The sequence below is a fragment of the Euprymna scolopes genome, chromosome 7 (assembly GCF_053919585.1).
Source record: "Euprymna scolopes isolate OS-2025 chromosome 7, ASM5391958v1, whole genome shotgun sequence".
Classification (NCBI taxonomy): Eukaryota; Metazoa; Mollusca; class Cephalopoda; order Sepiida; family Sepiolidae; genus Euprymna; species Euprymna scolopes.
The window spans coordinates 78,508,741-78,516,240 of NC_136488.1; the positions used below are offsets into that span (position 1 = coordinate 78,508,741).

The following is a 7,500-nucleotide window of genomic DNA, read 5'->3' on the forward strand; positions in this document are numbered from 1 at the left end:
ATGTATATATATATATGTGTGTATGTGTATGTGTGTGTGTAAATGTATATAATATGTAAGTATATCAAACAATTATGTTATATTCATATCGATTCTCATAAGAACCAATTTCTGAAGTCAAATCCAACTCAACATCAAATATTGAAACTTGATGTGATACGTTTGATGTTGTCCAATTACACACACACACACACACACACACACACACACACACACACACATATATATATATATATATATATATATATATATATATATAAACGTACGTGTGTATACATATGTATGTATATCAGGTTTATATACTTGTATTAAAATCTCAAAATTATTACGTGACTATGATCTTTGGCCAGTGTCGTAGCAAAGTAAGTATTTTAACGAGAATAAAAAACAGTAGAAAATCATTTTCTAGAAACACATGTTAACTTAATCCTCCTTCGAAACTAATAATAAATCACGCTAGTACATGACATCGATCTATCAATCCATTTATTTATAGCTTTAGTACAAATTTTCAAATCACGATATAAAATTTTTAACATTGAACTTCCGGTCGGTGCAAAATTTCGATTCCTAAAATAATCGTTCGAAAACTGATACTATTTAAACCAAGCTGAAGAAGGAAAGAGATGCAAGCAGAGAGAGAAAGAGACAGAGAGGAAGAAATATAGCGCACATAGACTAAATTTGATTTTCAGGTTTTGATTTGTAATATCAAATGAGTTTTGCAAAGTCCATTTTCTCAGATAAAACGATCTTACCCGAGCTAAATGAATAGGTTAATGGGCACACATTTTCTTATTACGCAGACGCACGCACACACACACACACACACACACACACACACACACACACACACACACACACACATATATATAAATATTTTATCAAACTTTTTATTTGCAACATAACTGTCAACTGTGTAATGTGTTTGCATATTCATTATGCAATGTTTCAACATTTAACTTTGCGTGAATTCCTTTAATTGATAAACGGATCTGATATCAATAAAAAGGTTGCCTTCACCACGGCTTACGGGAGCATTCTCCACCCCAACACACACATATATACACACAAACACACACGGCGCTAGTTGGCCGTTGACCACAAAAAAAGGGTTCATTCGCCCTTTGAAAAGTCTTGCTTTTCATCCTTCAGGGAGACTAGCAACCCTCCTCACCAAACAAGTCTGGTGGGGGGTAACAGTTTAGTCGCCGTTGACCCGACCATGAGGCAGGTAGTACTGGGTTACATGGTACCAGTAGTATATGATATTACCTGACACAATATTTAAAAAAAAACATAAAGCGGGATACCAGTGCCCGTATTAAGCTGATCTGCAGTTTAACTTGTTGCTGGCTAACTTGCTCTTGCTTGTTGGGGGATCTCAACATTTTGAATCGAGAGAGAGAGATTTAGCTGTCGTACATTTTGTATAGATACTCCCTCAGGCAATTGGGCTTATAGACTTTAAGTGTATGAGGGAGTGGCAATCGTCTGACAAGTTGCAATCATCATCATATGTATATATGTGTGTGTAATGAATGAATGACAAACGTGTGTATTCCAAGTTCCATGATGTTGACCATCTTACAATGTATTCCTTTAATTCAGTTGATACTTATAATTATTCAACTGAATTAAAGGAATAAATCGTAAGATGGTCAACATCATGAAACTTGCAATATACAATTTTTTCATTAATTTATTATACGCACTGTAATTACATTGAGCTTCTTAAAAAATATTTTTATATATAATAAGAAAATATGTGAATAAAAATGTTTCCACACACACACACACACACACACACACACACACATATATATATATATATATATATATATATATATATATATATATATATAGTAATTTATAAAATATATATGGCGATTAAGCTACACTGAATATTCCGCGTTTCATCCACTCTGGGATTCTTCAGGCGTATGCGCATAAGCTTAATCGCCATATATATTTTATAAATTACTAACTAGCTCTACCTACGCATTGAGCACTTTTGAAGTAAATAGTTAAAATTTACGCATATTAATTTTATGTGAGCAAATGAAGTAGTTATATATATATATATATATATATATATATATATATATATATATATATATATATATATATATATAGTAAGTTATAAAATATATATGTCGATTAAGCTACACTGAATATTCCGCGTTTCATCCGCTCTAGGACTCTTCAGGCTTATGCGCATAAGCCTGAAGAGTCCTCGAGTGGATGAAACGCGGAATATTCAGTGTAGCTTAATCGCCATATATATTTTATAACTTACTAAATAGCTCTACGTACGTATTGAGCACTTTTGAAGTAAATAGTTAAAGTTTACGCATAAATTTATACTTTCGTATATTAATTTTATATGAGTAAATAAAGTAGTTATATATATATATATATATATATATATATAGGCAGGTAAATGTCTTATCTTTTTCAGCTAGAAATTTCAAAAGCCAGTAAAATCTGAATGCTTATATTAAACATTGTCAGCAACGTTAAATTCATTGCATTTTGATCTTATGTTTTATCGCTAATAGTTATATGATTATATAATCATCAACGAGAAATTGCGACAATAAATACATATAGTTATAACAGTATAATTCATGCTTGCTTAACTACAGTTCTTTTTCAATATAAAGACATAATATTTAATCTATTTGACTTTGTTTATCATTTTTTTCAAATGAATACTATTAATACTATTAATACTAACGGCTTTCTTTCACATGGCTTTCTTTGTAGATACTTTTTACTGCCTGATAACTAACCGCCAGCAAACATTTGAAGATTAATGCTTACATTCAGAACACTTTGGTAAGTAATCTCATCTTGTAATGTTTTGATATAGTAATCGAGTATAAAAACATGAAAAATAATTTTAATACATATCGGTCCGACTCTAATAATAGCGATTTTGCAGAGCTATATTTTTAATATGCCAGTGCTATTTACTAACACTCATTTCCTGAAACTCTCACTTATTATCTCACATACGTTTCTGTGTAATGTTTTAAAGACTGCTCGGACAACTATGTTGTCTGACTCAATTACCATAAATTAAGTCTATTATCTACTTGTCGCATACAAGTTTAAATTGGCCACAGCGATTGAATCCCTCGGTTGAATTTGACTTCGGACCTTCAAATTATGCGACTAGTTGGAACAGTTCTTCCCATAAAGAATATTATGCTAGTATAAAATAAATAGACAAATTGACGAGGAAAATAGGAATCGAATAAATTACAGTATTTACTGATCGAACAAGAATTCAAACAAGAAATTTGAATGAGGAAAGGTCCTTAATGCATGAGTTTTCGAAGATAGGCTCTCTTCATCAAAGAGTAAACATTAGTAACAAAAAAAATAACCATCATTAGTTAGCATACATTTATATATAAGAATTTTATTTTGTGAAACAAATGGGGGTTTGTGCAAAATCCCGTGCACATTTATGAGTTCGACAGAAAGATTCCCAAATTCCAAAATGTGCATCGAACAAGGTAGGAGATTGCAACGGCCGGGACGTTACGAAACTAACACTAAAGATGAGAAGAACGGTGTGAATAATCCAGATAATACGAATAATTTAGCGCCATTTAAAAAGAAATTCAGAGATAGAAGCGTTTTTTTGTTTATTTTTAGCTTTTATTGATACTCCTCCTCCATCTTCTCCTCTTCCTCCTCCTCCTCCTCCTCATCATCATCATCATCATTATCTCGTTTCACATCATCTTCCACACGCTCTTACACATATCACGTCCATCATCAATGGACAGAATAAACAACAGGTTCCCTTCTTTGACGAAACCGTAAAGCTTCATATTTTCTATAACATGGTTGCATTCATTAAAATGTTCTTTTAATTTTTTTTTCAATTTCTTTTTACAATAAATAAATGCATTATTTGGCGCAATATTCAGCATAGGTTTATTTAAAACTGTGAACTTTGTATAATATTTCCTTTGGAACTAGCTCGCTTCATTCAATTACGATGTGTTTTAACATTTCTTTACTGTGGCTACAGAGCCTACGTTTGCTGTTTTCCTGGACATTTTATATGCTCGCTTTTATGTGGTTTGTTCTGATCACAATATTCTGCGCTGCCGACAGCAGCAATTAGGTTTTTATATTAGTAGTAGTAGTAGTAGTAGTAGTAGTAGTAGTATAGTTATATTGTAGTAGTAGTAGTAGTAGTAGTAGTAGTAGTATTTGTAGTTTTCAATATGCAATTTTAGATTTTATTCTATTTTTTATTAAGTAGTCAACCTTTCAAACATAAAACTTGCAGTCAGCAGCAAACTGGATATTTTTTTAACTTAAGTGCTTCTGGGGATGAGCAGATTGTTGGCAGTTTTAAAAACGGAAAATGGTATCATGCAGAAATATAAGATAATCATATTTCTTTGCATGTTTTTTTTTATTTTGATAGCAAATTAGAAATACTGGCGGGAACTATGGAGGAAACGCCAGTCGATATTGTAGTTCCAATAAAGATGTATTTGAGTTGGATTGGGTTTCGTCTAGGAAACCAAGAATTGGTTTCCATTTCATACTGTATTTTTTTTGTTTTTGGTTTACTTTTACGCATGAAAAAAAGAAAATAAATCAATAAATGCTATTTAATTGAATATATTTTCCATTTGAATTTGATACGAGAAAGATAAAGTATTCTATGCTAAAATTTATGAATACAAATCGAAATTCTACAAACCAAGAATCCTATGTCTTATTAGTTCATTCACCTTATGCGTAGAGTTATCTTTTTATGAAAAAAAAATACTTATCTGCACCCGGAAACACCTCGAGATATAAACTAATGAATGTTAGGAGGTCGTCAAAACGGCCCTGTAAGGATTAATAGTAGTTAAAATAGATAGAATTTGATTTCCTTTTTAAAGTGGATAAGAAAGAATTAGTCTATATTAGACGTGACAGCGTCCATGTTGTCAGCTGGAAAACAGTTTTGTGGGCAGTTCTGGGGGAAAAATCTTTTTTCCTAGAAATTGTTTAGATTTAGGTAAAGCTTGAGACTAGAGGCATATGTTTACATTTGTTGTAGCCAGACGAGTGTTTGTTGTGAATGTTTTGCAGAGGAGTACCATAGCTTAATGCCCAGTCAAGCACTTGCCAGTAAAAATATACAGAGAGTTGAGAGCGACTCGCAAAGTATCTTTTGTTAGAAACAGGTTTTAATGAGAAAAATTACATCGCATACAAGTTTTCCAACCCGGTTTGGAACAAGTATTAATTGTACTGAATTAACATGTAACTGATGGCATGCGACTTTATGACCTGATTCAAGAAAATAGTCAAACACGAAATGAACCCATGCAATCAGTAGTGTGTTATATCTACGTTTCTGAAGTTTTAAGATGAGGATTGGTCATTCGCAGTGATTGGATTCTTCGGGCTGCTGTTTTCATCTTGAGTGTTATTTTCACAACTTTTTAGTCGATGTAACCTCCGACTTTCTTCAGGTGTATCTTGTCGAATGCGTGAATGTATCTGTCAAACTCGGGAATTTGTACGGAATGTCAACCGGGTTCCCTTAATGTATTACTTCACGGGGGTAGCATGCTCTTATTCCGTCAAGCATTACTAGAAAGAAATCCAAAGTAATTCGAAAATAATACAAGTATGATATATCTATTCGTAATAAATTGTTAATATCCATTTCATTATCCGAAGTTTCAAGTTTAAACACTGATGGCAACAGCAAAACATTTCTATATGATACATGTGTACGTCCTCTGTCCAGTTCGCTTCAATAATCATGTATACACATTTGTTATTGTGAGCAAAGCAATGGGTGATTGGGCGCAATAATACCTGATAAAAATAGAAAAGAAAATTAAGAATAAATATTTCATTTTATGAGAAAAAAGAAGGCTCAAACTGACTAAACCCTGACAATAATAAGAAATAAAAGAAAGAATATTTTTCACTTTTAATATAAGTCCAAATAGTCAGGAAAATGTTTTAAAAAATATTTTTGTAGTATTATTAGTTGTCGTTTACCACCGTCCTAGTGTACTTATAAATTAAATATATATTCTTACCAAATGCTGTTTTCATTTTCTTAATTATTAGTTTCGTTTCAAAGATTTCAAGTTGTAAACGAGAATTGTATGTCGCAACGATAGCAAACGGACGAAACCAACTAGTAATTGTAAAGTTCAAAATTAGAAATCCGGTAAAACTAATCCAAAAAGAAACGTAAAAAATAACATTGATGACCGTGAAAATAACTGTTCAGCAATTATTTTATTAAGAGCAATTAAGATTTAGAAATAACTAATTTGCACCCTGTTGTGGAAGATTACTGAGAAGGAAAATGTTGAATCGCCGATTCTCCTATATGAACAATAAAGGAAATAATCGATTCGGGCTTTTGTCATGTGCATAGGCTATGATATTACTATTTCAGTCGCTATCGATCATAGCCACAGTTCCAGACTAGTTCACACTGTGTAGCATAAACACTGGTTTGTACTCCATTATGTACTATTCATCTTATTCTCTCTCGAAACTTTTCTGTTTCATTCTGAACATCGTTTTAGTATCACTTCCGTGCGTGTGTTCATTTAGACGTTGTTTTCCAAAGACAATTACTGCAAAGAACGAGAGGAAATGCACTTGAATAAGACCAGCCCGATCGATGGACAATTAGACTTGATACATTTACACATTGCATGATAAATAAAAACAAAGCTGTGTTAGTCAGTACAAAACACGTGCATGATATGACGAACATATAATAGTATCGTGTTTAATAATCCGGATAAAACGATATTTCTAAATAAAGTGTGTGCAGCTAAACGCCGACGGTGTTAAATGACTTGACTATTTGAATGCTTACTTATAAGAATATGCAATGAGATTATACGTAATAACATTCATGAAAATAAGAGCAATTGTTATTCAACTCATTGGTTTGCTATATTCTAATTATTTCAAAAGATCTGTATATTACCACTTTTCAAACAATCGGCTGAGAATTGAGATATGCTTGTTAGATTTCGAGCGCTCCCGTGAAACTGTGGGTATCAACATCAAATTAAATTAATACAATGTTTATTGAATCAACTATTATTTCATTGCATATTATATACGGCATAATCGCGTAGCCACACCAGCTCTCGTCGGATCACCGAAGTTAAGCAACGTTGAGCCTGGTTAGTACAAGATGGTTAACCATTTAGGAATTGTAAGCGCTGTGTTTGCTCTCCGTTAATCTTGGCATTTGTTTCTAGTCGTCCTTCACATACACTTAACTTACCACTGGTATTTAACAATATCGACTCAGGAGAGTTGTGGTTGGAGATTGCGCACTTCCTGCCAGAAAGATTTCACGCGCAGGCGCCCCTACGTCCGTATCCATAGTCTGTCAAAGACTGAAGGAGCTCGGTTCTGTTTTATGTCATTGCATATAATACTGAAATCTCTGCAAAAGAACGTCAAGCACAGGCTCTC

The 7,500-nt window shown here is 32.7% G+C and overlaps 1 long non-coding RNA gene across 2 annotated transcripts in view; it reads left to right on the forward strand.

Moving 5' to 3' along the window:
- LOC145279786 (uncharacterized) overlaps positions 1-7,500 on the forward strand; it is a 135,860-nt gene that overhangs the window by 72,603 nt on the left and 55,757 nt on the right. For both annotated transcript variants that reach the window (XR_013868452.1, XR_013868451.1), the window contains exon 3: positions 2,770-2,841. This is a non-coding gene — a long non-coding RNA (uncharacterized LOC145279786). The remainder of the gene's footprint in view (positions 1-2,769; positions 2,842-7,500) is intronic.